The 14,348-nt window shown below is 40.9% G+C and overlaps 1 protein-coding gene and 1 pseudogene across 2 annotated transcripts in view; both read left to right on the top strand.

The window, feature by feature from the left end:
• The window catches only part of lypd6b (LY6/PLAUR domain containing 6B), a 105,021-nt gene that overhangs the window by 22,228 nt on the left and 68,445 nt on the right, over positions 1 to 14,348 (top strand). The window lies entirely within an intron of this gene.
• LOC100561908 (small ribosomal subunit protein uS7-like) lies at positions 9,522 to 9,886 on the top strand (annotated as a pseudogene).

Below are 14,348 nucleotides of genomic sequence, written 5' to 3'. Positions count from 1 at the left end.
TCTCTGCTAGTGACAGGCAAAATTGTCTGAGCTGGATCAAAAATTACTGCTCCAAAATTACTGCTGCAAAAGGGCTTCCATGGGAATATTTATAAGGCCTGATACACTGGCAAGAATGGAAACTTACTTAAAAACAACCTGTTGCGAAATTCATTGTTCACCTTTGAAATCTGAGAGAAATAATATGAACCTGCTTTGTATCAAATGCAGTTGGTGTATCACCAATGGGGTTTTCTTTTCGTGCCAGGAGTGAGTTGAGAAACTGCAAGTTGCTTCTGGTGTGAGGGAATTGGCCGTATGCAAGGATGTTGCCTAGGGCAGTGTAGTCCAACTCGCGGCCCACCAATTCATTTTTGTTGGCCCTTGCCCTTCTTACCGGAAAAATACTTTAATTTAACATTTGGAAAAAAATTGTTTACCCTTCTTACTGCTTATGAATATGTAATTTGTTTTCTTTCTGGAATGTCTCACATTCCTAAAAGTTGATTGGCCCTCGGGTAACTAAAGGTTGGACCACACTGGCCTAAAAGATGCCCGGATGTTTTGATGTTTTCACCATCCTTGTGGGAGGCTTCTCTCATGTCCTCGCATGGAGCGAAAGCTGATAGAGGGAGCTCATCCACAGGTTGCATTCGAACCGGCAATCTTCAGGCCAGCAACCCAACTTTCAAGTCATCAGTCCTCCCAGCACAAGGGTTTAACCCACTGTCCTTTTCCTTAATTGACACTTAGCCTTGAAAGTGACGTAGTAAGTTCCCATCAAGAGTAACAATAAATAAGGCTTTATGACTATTATATGTACGACTAGAAAACCCTGGAAAAAGTATGAGAGTACAGTAGCTTCAGGCTATGTCCTTTTCCTTAATTGACCCTTAGCATTGAAAGTGACGTAGTAAGTTCCCATCAAGAGTAACAATAAATAAGGCTTTATGACTATTATATGTACGACTAGAAAACCCTGGAAAAAGTATGAGAGTACAGTAGCTTCAGGCTATGTCCTTTTCCTTAATTGACCCTTAGCATTGAAAGTGACGTAGTAAGTTCCCATCAAGAGTAACAATAAATAAGGCTTTATGACTATTATATGTACGACTAGAAAACCCTGGAAAAAGTATGAGAGTACAGTAGCTTCAGGCTATGTCCTTTTCCTTAATTGACCCTTAGCATTGAAAGTGACGTAGTAAGTTCCCATCAAGAGTAACAATAAATAAGGCTTTATGACTATTATATGTACGACTAGAAAACCCTGGAAAAAGTATGAGAGTACAGTAGCTTCAGGCGACATAAGGGATGGGTTTTCACTTTATGGTAGTGTTCCCTGTACACTGAAGAAAGATGCATCTTCTCCTTTTTTGGAATGGTGCACAGTCTGCCTACGGGGGAATTCCTTTCATTTTTTGGCAATGCCTTCAATGGGGAGGGGGCGGGACATGGAGGGGAGCAGGCAACCAAAAGACTCACAGGTAGTTCAGCTGGGCCTCCTTTTCAATTCTACACCCACTGGATTAAGGAAAACTTGGCTCAGCAGCATTCCATGATGTGTGTATTTAGATTAATTACTATTTAGGTGGCACAGGGAAAGACTCCTTGAATATAGGAGCCCCGACTAGTCCTAGACAGGGTTTCCTTGACTGTAGGAGTCTAGAATATAGAATATAGAGGTCCTGATTTAGCACCTTGGTCCTAGGTATGTCTTCTTGGAATTAGCAGTCTGAACTGCAAATTACATTGGACCTCCCAATATATTTTTTAAAGTCTCCTGATGGGATTTTGATCTGGATTGGGTCATAAAGGAGAAGAGAATCTTACACTTTTCTCCTGCAACATTCTGCAGGGCCCTCAGTCCAACTGCTTAGAGACAATATTAGCCACACAGAGAGAAAACACTTTCAATAGCAGAGTGTATCCCATTATTTACAGAAAATAACAGAAGAGGGAAGATGCTTTTTTGTGGAGTATAGTAGGTATGGCTTTCTCTTCAATGGACTCTGAAAATTGTTGTGTTGCCAAGTGATTTCTAAAGGTACAGTCTATTTCTTGTTTTAACTGCTGCTGTCTTAGATTTGAGTTTTTATTGATATCTAATGTTTTATGCATTGTGGTCTGATATACAGTGTTCCCTCATTTATTGCAGGGGTTAGGTTCCAGGACTACCCGCAATAAGTGAAAATCCACGAAGTAGGGACACTATATTTATTTTAATATTTATACATTATTTTAATAGTTATACACCATTTTAAGTCTTTATCAACCAACTGTGTGTTGATAAATCGTCTCCTTCTCCTACCGTTGCCGCTTGGGCTCCTTTTCTCTCCTTTTGGCTTCTCCTGCTTCCCTTCCTTAGGCTGTAAATTGTAATTTTTTAATGATTTATAATAGTTTTTTTTAGAGTTTATTGAAACACCGCAAAAAGCGAATCCGTGAAAAGTGAACCGTGAAGTAGTGAGGGAACACTGTAATTCCCATTAGAAAGAGTTTTGTCTTGAAAGGCAGCATATATGTATATTTGAAGGAAAATAAAGCAAATAATAAGTTTACACTTAAATTTAGTTTCACCCTTAATGTATAAGAAATACTCGTAACATTAAATTCATTTGTTCAGTTGCTTGGGAATGTGAAATGACACAGGCTTGAACTCAAGTCCATTGAGGTGAACTTGAGGCAACCTTGCCGTCTCTTTATGAATGAACCAAGTTAGGTGGCTAATAATTACTGTACAACAAGATAACCCGGAGGAAGTGTCAAATGAGCTAGGTTTTCTACTTCATTAGTCTGACAATACAAAAGGGGTGGTATGTGGAATTAAGACGTGACTGATTAGCAAAAATTGGGCATGCATTTGCAAGAGAAATTTGATCAGACCACATGAAGGTTGCCCTGTAGCATTTTGTCAGCTCTTGTGATCTCATGCCTGATTATTAATTCTTCCGAGGTAAAAGACCCTTCGCATTTGTGATAAGCCATTTTAAAGCAAAGCCCATTATCACCATAGTTACAGTCCCCAAAGCGCAAACAGTGATGCAGAAGTGGAAGGGTATCAGAATGCAACCACTAAAAGCAAAATTAGACAAATTGCTTGGAGAGCCAAGATCGTATAGTGATTGTGTGCGGCTTTTTACTTAGATAACAGCCATAGGGGATTGAACATCTGATCCGAATGGTAGAGGCAATGGCTTATAACCACTTTCAGGCTTTACAGAGCTATTATTTCACTTTAGAACTTTACTTTTTCTTTCTTTCCACAATTCACCGTGAAGATTAGCTACTGGCCATACTAGCTATGACCTTTGGGAAGCTTTAGTTTAAAATGACAACAATTTCTCAACTCAGCACTCAGCTATATTTCCAAAACTTTAGAAATGGCTGTATTTGAGATCTGATTTTCAATCCTAGATTCATCCATATCCTGAACGAATGTAGTTTACCACCTTCTGATAAGATCTCAACCCCATTTTAATTACAATGTGTTCCTGTGCTTTGTTTGCGTTGATTACAGCTTCTTCCTATACCTTTCTATTTTCCATACTGTATACCTTTGGTGACTTCTTTATCAACTCATATAGTTAAAGGTAAAGGTTTCTCCCTGACATTAAGGCTAGTCATGTCTGACTCTGGGCGTTGGTGCCCATCTCAATTTCGAAGCCAAAGAGCCGGTGTTGTCCATAGACACCTCCTAGGTCATGTGGCCAGCATGACTGCATGGAGTGCCGTTATACCAACTCATATTTAAAGGTAAAGATTTTCCCCTGACGTTAAGTCCAGTCATGTCTGACTCTGGGGGTTGGTGCTCATCTCCATTTCTAAGCCGAAGAGCCGGCGTTGTCCGTAGACACCTCCAAGGTCATGTAGCCGGCATGACTGCATGGAGTGCCATTACCTTCCTGCCAGAGCGGTACCTATTGATCTACTCACATTGGCATGTTTGCAAACTGTTAGGTTGGCAGAAGCTGGAGCTAACAGTGGTCGTTCATGCCGCTCCCAGGGTTTGAACCTGGGACCTTTCAGTCCACAACTTCAGCAGCTCAGTGCTTTAACACACTTCGCCACTGGGGCTCCTTAAAACCAACTCATATACCATGTGCTAAATCCTTTACTTTATAAACATGTTATTGACTTGCTGTCATTTACCTCTTTAAAGCACTCTTGCTGCATTGTTTCTGGAAAAATGAAGGAAGAAGCATAGGAAATTACATTCATAGACTTGGAGGGGACCACAAAGGCCATCTTGTCCAACCATTTACTATGCAAGAAAAAACAGCTAAGACACCCCGAAAGATGCCCATACAATCTCTTTTTAAATACTTCCAAAGACAGAGAGTCTACCAACCTCAAGGCAGTCTGTTCCACTGTTGATCATTTTTCACAGTAAAGAAATCCTTCCCAATGTTTAGATGGAATCTCCTTTCTTACAATTTGAATCCATCAGTTTCTATTCTAGTCTCTGGAGCAGCAGAAAACAAGCCTGTCCCATTATCTACATGAAATCCCTTTGGATATTTAAATATATTTTGCCACCCCCAGTCTAAGTGTCTGGAATCATAATAAAGTTCTGTGTTGGACTCTGAGAATGTTAGATAGAAGCAAATAGCCTAAGAACAAGGACTATGAGGTCTTTTCAGGGGAGTAGCAAATCTTTCCGCACTCTCCTTCCTTTTGGATCTCTCTTGGAAATCCCACAGCTTTTCTGCTGCTTGAAAGAGAACTCTGTTTGTAGATATGGATTTTCATCATCGCCTGAGCTGCTGAGCAGGTCAACCATTGAAATTATGGATGCTTTGAAATTTTATTTGCATTGTTTCTGCTCTTTAAGCATGAATGCACAATACATTCATCTATCCATGTCTATGCATGTTTGTGTTCCAAGGATGACATCTGAAATCTACCAGCCATACAGAAGGCTTGAGACAGTTTATAATCCTTATCATGTATTGAAACATTTATTAGTATACTAGTGTACTGGGCTTTCCTCTCCCTTTGTGGAAATGTTCATTATTTCATGATATGATGCCTGTGCCTTATGGGATTGATCTCAAGGAGCTTTATAGCACTATGCTATGGAGTGGAAAAAGCATGATGCCACAAGAAACATCCAGGCAAGTCTATCTGCTGTGATAGTTTTGCCTTTGGGGTAGTGATGACAGTAATTTTGATGAATCACAGAATTTTTGTGTGCTGGTCAAGTGTTTACTGTCTTCATCAGTATAAGTTGTGCATCCCTTATCTGTAATTCAGAAATACCCCAAGATCTAAAATTGTCCATATGGGTGGCTTGCTGATGGATCAATGTTTACAAACTGTCCTTTATGTCTCAAGTTATTAAAATATTGCCAAAAATACCTTTAGGTTATATGTACAATGTGTATATGTAACTTAAATGAATTTCATGTTTAGACTTGGGTCCCATCTCGAAGATATGCTATGTGTGTGTGTGTTCATTCACTCGGCCGTCTCTGACTCTTCGTGACCTCATGGGCCAGTCCACACCAGATCTCCCTGTCGGCCATCGCCGCCCCCAGCTCCTTCAAGGTCAAGCCACTCACTTCAAGGATACCATCCATCCATCTTGCCCTTGGTCAGCCCCTCTTCCTTTTTCCTTCCATTTTCCCCAACATCATGATCTTCTCCATGTTTTCCTGTCTTCTCATGATGTGGCCAAAGTACTTCATCTTTGCTTCTAATATCCTTCCCTCCAGTAAGCAGCCGGGCATTATTTCCTGGAGTATAGATATGCTGTGATGTTGATGCAAATACAGGGACTCCAAAATCTGAAAATATCTGTAATCCAAACACTTCTGGTCTTAAGCATTTTGGATAAGGAATAGTTAACATGCATTATGTGCAGTTTTGATGCCGTTGGCCCTAAAATACTGTATAGCAATTAGCCTAATATGACACCCAAGACCATAGGCAGAAAAAAATTTTTGGGGAGGGGGGTTGAATTTTTTTTTTTAGCAAATTATGAAGACTAGTTTCATAATGTAAAATAATTTAGAAATCAGGATCCATCAATAAACCTCAGTGGACGCTCATGGGGATTTGGTTAACCAGTTAAAATTCATGAATAAACCAGGTTTTTTTAAACCTGAAAAATTTTGGGGGAGGGGGGTTGAATTCTTCCCCCCCCCCCCACCACTTGGCTACAGCCCTGACTGCACCTATGTATATATTTAACAAGCTTTGACCAGGTTAGGTTTTTTTTAATTATAAAAATTAGAAGTAGTCATTATTTGGCTTTGGATTTTATGAATGTTCCCATTAGAAATGCACATAGCTCTCTAGATGAAAGTGGTCTACAACTCCCATCATTCACTGTCAATCTCTCCCAAACTCTGCAATGTATTTTAAGTGGGTAATGATGGGAATGTGTGCCAAGTTTGGTTCAGGTCAATCGTTGGTTAATTTCACACAGTTCTCTGGATGGCTACAACCTTCATCATCCATTGTTATTCCCCCTGAAACTTTGCCATTACTTTAAGTTGTGATGGGTGTGTTTCCAAGTTGGTCCAGATCCATCATGAGTGATCATGACATGGCTCTCAGTGTTGAAAAATGTCATCCTGTACTGCTTAAGTCTCTATGGTTAGATAGGAAGCCTAGAAAAGAGTTAGGGACACCTTCCCCAGTCCTATGCATGCTTTGATTAGGCTTTATTATTGTTTCCTCCTTCCTGTCCTGTTTAGGTCAACCCCACCCTTTGATTCTTTAGAAATGTGATCTCTCCTATGGTTTTGACGTAACTTCCCCAATTTGGCCTTTGGAATGTTTGTGGCCCTAGAGATGAAAGAGACCCACCACGAGGTTGGTCGCCATTAGTTCTTCCTACTTTGTTCCAGAGAGAGGACGCATTTTTGTCCGCTCTTGTAGTCAAGATGTAGCTATCTAGATCTTTGTTATTTTGATTTGTCTATGTGTATTAGATCAGATTAGATAAACTAGTTAGCTCCAAACCTTTTCTATCTATCAATGGATTTCTTTTTACCTCAGTAAATGCTTTTAAACTTTAAAGCTGGCTTTGCGGTCCTTTGCCATCTTGAAGACACAGAGGCTTTCCTAAACTCACACCGCGTAAGTCTCACAGCTCCATTGGAAGAAATGCTTCCATTCATTCTGCTATTTTAATGGGAATTTACCTCATAAAGGCGGTGATTTGAGCTTAATGGCTCATCAATTCCCAACACTCAGGATAAGGGTGAACTATGACTGCCATCATCATGCCAATTTTCCAAACCCCACCAGTATTTTGAGTTAATCATGATGAGGATGTGTGACACGTTTGGTCCATATCCATTATTGGTGGGATTCAGAGGGCTCTCTGGATGTGGGTGGACCACAGCTCCCGTCATGCTCTATTAATGACTCAAACCTTGCCAGCATTTTAAGTTGGTCATGTTAGGTATGTGTGCCGCGTTTGATCCAGACCCATTGTCAGCAGGATCCAGGCGGCTCTCCAAGTGTGAGTGGACTACAGCTCCCAGTATCCTCTGCCAATCCCTGCAAAACCCCACCACTATTTTCAGTTGGTCATGATAGGTATATGTGCCACATTTGGTCCAGATCCATTGTCGATGGAAATCATATGGTTCTGTGGATGTGGGTGGACTACATACAGCTCACATAGTCCTCTGTCATCCCCCAGACTCCTCCAGTGTTTTAAATTGGTCATGATGTGTGCTAAGTTTGGAAAAAATCTATCATTCACACAGCTCTCTGGATATAGGAGCCATCCTGGAAAACATATATATACATACATACATAAGACATACATACACATTTTGACATACTGTGTGTGTATGTATATATATATAAATTCAGATGAATTTTTAAATAAAACCTAGTTGAGATAATTATTCTCTCAAGGCATTGATATTCCTTCTAGCTGAGAGCTACACTTCCCACGTTAGATGGAGATCCACATAAAAAGTATCTTTAAAGTATCACAAGACTCTGCTGCGTTTTCAAAAACCATTACTGCTTTGGAAGTTGGTTTTTTCTTTATGCATTTTGTTATTGTTAGCAGTTGTTATTTTTGTTTTGTGTTCTGTGATGATGCAAGTACGCTTCACAAAACCTTAACTTGAGACAGAGAGACTTGGCATGTAACTAGCATTGTTACAATTACTCATTGACTCTGCAAAAATGATTTTAGTAGAAGACATGGAAATGGGTGTGGCAGACAGCAGCAACAATAGCAATAAAAGGATGATACAAGGAGTGCCTTCCAAAATGGCAATGAGTCAAAGAGCACAGACTGGAGGAAACTCCTACCAACCTCTGCTCCGAAAACAAAACAACGCAAACTTGAAGGGAAGTGTTTTTAACCTGTAAAGAATTTCTTCACTTCCAGAAGAAACTGTCAGACATTCTCAATACAGGTTGCATTTATTATGTGTGCTTCTGCAGAAGATTTTTTTTCAGATGATAAGATCCTTTCAGAAATGTATGGGATATGTATCATTCATAGTAAAACCTTTTGTGGAAAAAAAGATTTCAAGACCCACTGAATCAATGAATTTTGTTATTGTTATAACAAATATCAACTTACCTGTTGGTAATGCTTGGGTCTAACCCTTGAATTTAAGCATAGACCCGTCTCCTACCTCAATACCAGCTAAAGAGAGAGCCTGTATAGTGTAATGATTTGAATGCTGGACTGCAACTGGAGACCAGGATTCAACTCACAACTTGGCCATAGAAAACCACAGGGTGACCATGGGCATGCCACAGAAAAAGGCAAAGGCAGCCTTCCACTAAAGCAGTGGTTCTCAACCTGTGAGTCCCCAGGTGTTTTGGCCTACAAATCCCAGAAATTCCAGCAAATAGGATTTCTGGGAATAGGATTTACCAGCTGATCGGATTTCTGGGAATTAAAGGCCAAAATATCTGGAGACCCACAGGTTGAGAACCACTGCACTAAAGGAATCCTGTCAAGAAAACCTCATGGTAGGTTCATCTTGAGTTCCATTGTTGGCTATTACTGGAATACCAGTATCCTGTAGCCCAAGTAGGTGCAGAGCTATAAAATAAACTCTGAAGCTGGTCAGAAAAGTGGGACACACAGCACAGAGATTTTGATTAAAAGGGTCAGATGCCCCTCAAGCTATGGAACACTATAATAACTTACCGTAGTAAAAGTAAATATGAACATAGGTAAGATAAAGATGATATTTTGTGGTTCTTAAGAGGGATCCCCCAGACCATAGGGCTTAATATTTATTTTCTGGAGCTACGGAAAAGGAGATCTGAGCTTGGAAAACTTTCTTTGAAGTATTTTTTTAACAGTATGAAAACCAATGATTTATTTGCTTTGATCCTCCAAGTGTGAGCTCTTAACGGTTGGACTTGGCCACACGTTCCAACTCGTCCTTCTTCTTGATAGCATAAGAGTTAGATGAACCCTTAGCAGCTTTGATCAGCTCATCTGCGAGGCACTCCGCTATGGTCTTAATGTTCCAGAAGGCAGCCTCACGGGCTCCAGTGCAGAGCAACCAGATTGCCTGATTGACACAGCGCCATCTCATTGACACGGTGACATCTCATTGCAGGATTACATTGCTGTGAAGGAGAAATACACCAAGTATTTGCCCCACAGTGCTGGTCGATATGCTGCCAAGCGCTTCCGCAAAGCCCAATGCCCCATTGTGGAACGCCTCACCAACTCCATGATGATGCATGGATGAACAATGGGAAGAAGCTTATGACTGTGCGCATTATCAAGCATGCCTTTGAGATCATCCATCTACTCACAGGAGAGAACCCTCTGCAAGTTCTTGTGAACGCCATCATCAACAGCGGTCCTCGTGAAGACTCCACCCGTATTGGCCGAGCTGGCACAGTGAGGAGGCAGGCTGTGGACGTTTCTTTGAAGTATTGAGGCTTCATTTTCCCTGCTGTCTTTCCATCAGCAACAGCGAAAAGGAGGCTTTCTAGTAACAAACTGAGGCATTAGGCAAGGTTTTAGAATCCAGTTATTCTAAAGCTTCCATCCAATATCTTCAGCACAGTTCCAGAGTTGGGAGAGAAAATACATTAATATGCAGTGAAACTGACATATTTCTTCCTGCTCCCAAACTTTAGAATAGGGTTGCTAATTTTTCAGAAGAGCAATAAAGGACAGCCAAGGCTCAGAAGACCAGGGCCTCTCGAAAGAATTCCAGCCTTCTGCAAGAGCTCAGTTCTCAAAGAAACCTGAAATTCATCCAAATCTTGTAAGGGCAGTTCACAAAGCATCTCCCCTACAACTTTCAGGATACAATTTTAGGGCTGAGTATTTACCCCAAACCTAGCAACTGCCAATCTAGCGTCAAAAACATGCAAATGTGAGTAGATCAGAAGGTACCCCTTCAGCAGGAAGGTAATGGCGCTCCATGCAGTCATGCCAGCCACATGACCTAGGAGGCATCTATGGACCACACCAGCTCTTCGGGTTAGAAATAGAGATGAGCACAAGCCCCCAGAGTTGGACTCAACTTGCTTAGGCAATCCCTTGTTATCCAAATATGATGGTTGTCCAAGTGTAGTATCTTGGTAGTGGGTACGTAGGTGACTGTGGAGTCCTATTCTTGACCCACATGTTCTTCCACAGTGAGGGCACAGGATTCCAGATGGAAGGCGGTACGGTCAGGGTTGGCTTTGTGCGCCTTCCTCTTGGCACATTTCTCCCTTTCACCCTCCATTCATGCCTCTTCGAATTCCACTGCACTGTTGGTCACAGCTGACCACCAGTTACAGCTTCAGGGCTCCCCAGTTCTCAGTGTCTATGCCACAGTTTTTAAGGTTAACTTTAAGCCCATCTTTAAATCTCTTTCCTGTCCACCAACATTCTGTTTTCTGTTCTTACGTTGGGAGTATAGTAACTGCTTTGGGAGCTGGTGACTGGGCATTTGGACAACGTGGCGGAGTTGATGGCGAAGGAGCATCGTTTCAGTGCTGGTGGTCTTTGCTTCTTCCAGCATGCTGACATTTGTCCGCCTGTCTTCCTAAGAGATTTGCAGGATTTTTCGGAGGCAACTCTGGTGGAATTGTTCCAGGAGTTGAGTGTGATGTCTGTAGACCGTCCACGTTACACAGGCATATAACAGGGTTGGGAGGACAATAGCTTTATAAATAAGCTTCTTGGTGTCCCTATGAATCCCGATCCTCAAACACTCTGTGCTTCATTCAGAAGAATGCTGCACTCACAGAGCTCGGTCAATGTTGCATTTCAGTCTCAATGTTGACTTTTGTGGAGAGGTGGCTGCCAAGGTAGCAGAAATGGTCAACATTTTCTAATGTTAGAAATTGAGATGAGCACAACCCCCCAGAGTTGGACTCGACTAGACCTAATGTCAAGGGGAAACGTTTATTTTTACTACGTATTTATTCCAAAATATGTTATTTTGATCTGCCATTTAATGCTCATGTGGGATAAATGAGAGCAATCTCCTACAATTTAAGATATCTGGCAATCTTACCTTGGAACAATGTGAAGAAAAGTTTGAAGAGGAAAAGAAAGTGATGTATCAAGAAAAGAGAAAGCATGTGCATACTTTAAAATATTATCCTGGTTTCTGCCTTTCCAGCATGATCCTAGCATGAATTTGAACCTCTTCCTGCCTGCCTGCCTGCTATGTTTCTCACAACATTGGGACTAAAAGTGGCTTACAACACATTGAAAACAATACAGATTAAAACTTATACAAAAACATAAAAGTATAAAGAAACAATTTGCAGTTAAAAACATTAAAAAATTATTTGTAAACCAGTAAAAACTGGCAGATGTAAGCAACCCATGACTTGTGGATCACCTAACTCATCCCTCAGTGTTTATGTGGCCCTCATCATCTCCACAGCCTCACTGCATTCCATGGTGCTAAAAATCACTATATTTTGTGCTAAAACAAGGCACTTCGTAAATTATGCACTTTGTATTAAAAGAAAATCATATTGTTTCTTTTTGAAGACCTTGCTGCTACATGGGAAGCATTTTGTGGATGGGGCTTATTCTTGCAAAAATTACCCTCTTGTGCTAAAGATCAGTGTTTAGTAGAATGGATAACGGACACAGCGATGAAGTGTGCTCTCACACAGGCTATGAAATGTTTGAGTGATTATTTTGTCACTGCTTTATATTAGAACACTGCTTTAATGTTGCCCATGACTTCATTCCCATACTTTGCCCCACTGTGAGTCACCCAGATCTATTACGCTGATTGGCTTGACCCGTCATGCTACTGTGATCACTAGTTTAGAGATTTCTCTGTCCTTCCAGAATAGGTTTGACAGAAGTGGCTTTGGCAGTGCATTCATTTCCTTCAGAGTATTCATTTCCTGCAGCACAAAGGCCAACTATGTATCTGACATGCAAGGACAGTTCCCCGAGGCTGCAGTTATAATGGTATTCTAAACACTTCCAAAAAGCAAATAAATCTTTCCCTTTGCCTGAGATGTATGTGCCCCACCACCTATTAATGTGGTTTCCCAGCATTTTGATCTACTCAGCATGGAACAACTCAAACAAAAGTAAATCACCTGATCATGTTTCATACTATTTCATGCTTATTTCTCTGGTTTCTGTTTCCTTAGTTTCCAGTCATCCATCCATAATGATCTACTTATTTATTGCTGTAAACACAAATTTGTGTATTCAAACAAATTAGTAACTATGTGACTTATAACCATAGAATAATATTTTACAATACAAATTCCTTCCTTGTTTCCCGCCCCCAGAATTGCAATTCTAAACGGTTCCTGTGAAGGACCCAAGATAGCTAAACTTGTCTCAGGGCCTCATCAGGCTAACATCACAAGTTACAGAAGATCTTGCCAACTGGAAGGTTAGCAGTTTAACCCGCGGGCAGGGTGAGCTCCCGCCATCTGCCTAGCTTCTGCCTACCTAGCAGTTCGAAAACATCAATGTGAGTAAATAGGTACCGCTTTAGCGAGGAGGTATAAGGCACCCCTGAAAATCATGCCAGCGATTCGATACAGAAAGGCATCCATGAATGACAAGCTCTTTGGTGTGGAAGAATGGGACAACAGCACCTCCCCATGGCCAGCCTCCAGATGCCGAGGTGAAAGGGGGAAGCCTGCCTCTGTTTATGTGCTGTTCTGTCTTTGCCAGTTATATAATGGCATTTAATGTTTGCCATATAAAGGTAAAGGTAAAGGTAAAGGTTTCCCCTGATGTTAAGTCCAGTTGTGTCCAACTCTGGGGGTTGGTGTTCATCTCCATTTCTAAGCCGAAGAGCCGGCGTTGTCCGTAGACACCTCCAAGGTCATGTGGCTGCATGACTGCATGGAACGCTGTTTGCCATATATAGTAGAGTCTCACTTATCCAACACTCGCTTATTCAATGTTCTGGATTATTTTGTAGTCAATGTTTTCAATACATCATGATATTTTGGTGCTAAATACGTAAATAGTACAGTAATTACTACAAAGCATGACTGCGTATTGAACTACTTTTTCTGTCAAATTTGTTGTATAACATGATGTTTTGGTGCTTAATTTGTAAAATTGTAACCTAATTTGATGTTTAATAGGCTTTTCCTTAATCCCTCCTTATTATCCAACATATTCGCTTATCCAACATTCTGCTAGCCCGTTTATGTTGGATAAGTGAGACTCTACTGTATGTACCTGTAATTTGCTCTGAGTCCCCTTGGGGAGATAGAGTGGAATATACATTATTATTATTATTATTTTATTTTATGACGCAGCAAACAAGATAGATATGCTGGATTTCGTTTCACAAAATCACAAGTCGAACACTTCCCAAGTGTCTAGGACTGTGTGATGTATTTTCGGATGATGCATGCAGATCCCATTATTATTATTATTATTATTATTATTATTATTATTATTATTATTATTATTATTATTATGACACAGCAAACAAGATAGATATGCTGGATTTCATATCACAAAATCACAAGTCGAAGTCCCAAGTGTCTAGGACTGTGTGATGTATTTTCGGATGATGCGCGCAGATCCCAGCAGGGTGGCCTTTTGCAGCTGGCAGATCGTAATTTTGTCAATGTCTATTGTTTTCAAATGCCAGCTGAGATCTTTTGGCACGGCACTCAGTGTGCCCATCACCACCGGGACCACCTGCACTGGTTTCTGCCAGAGTCTTTGAAGTTCAATCTTGAGGTCCTGATAGCGGCTGAGTTTTTCCTGTTGTTTTTCGTCAATGCGACTGTCACCTGGTATGGCAACATCAACAATCCAAACCTTTTTCTTTTCCACAACTGTGATGTCTGGTGTGTTGTGTTCCAGAACTTTGTCAGTCTGGATTCGGAAGTCCCACAGTATCTTTGCATGTTCATTTTCCAATACTTTTGCAGGTTTGTGATCCCACCAGTTCTTT

The sequence above is a fragment of the Anolis carolinensis genome, chromosome 1 (assembly GCF_035594765.1).
Source record: "Anolis carolinensis isolate JA03-04 chromosome 1, rAnoCar3.1.pri, whole genome shotgun sequence".
In the NCBI taxonomy this organism is placed as follows: Eukaryota; Metazoa; Chordata; class Lepidosauria; order Squamata; family Dactyloidae; genus Anolis; species Anolis carolinensis.
Note: the sequence above shows the minus strand (reverse complement) of the source record. Positions and strands in the feature narration are given on the sequence as shown.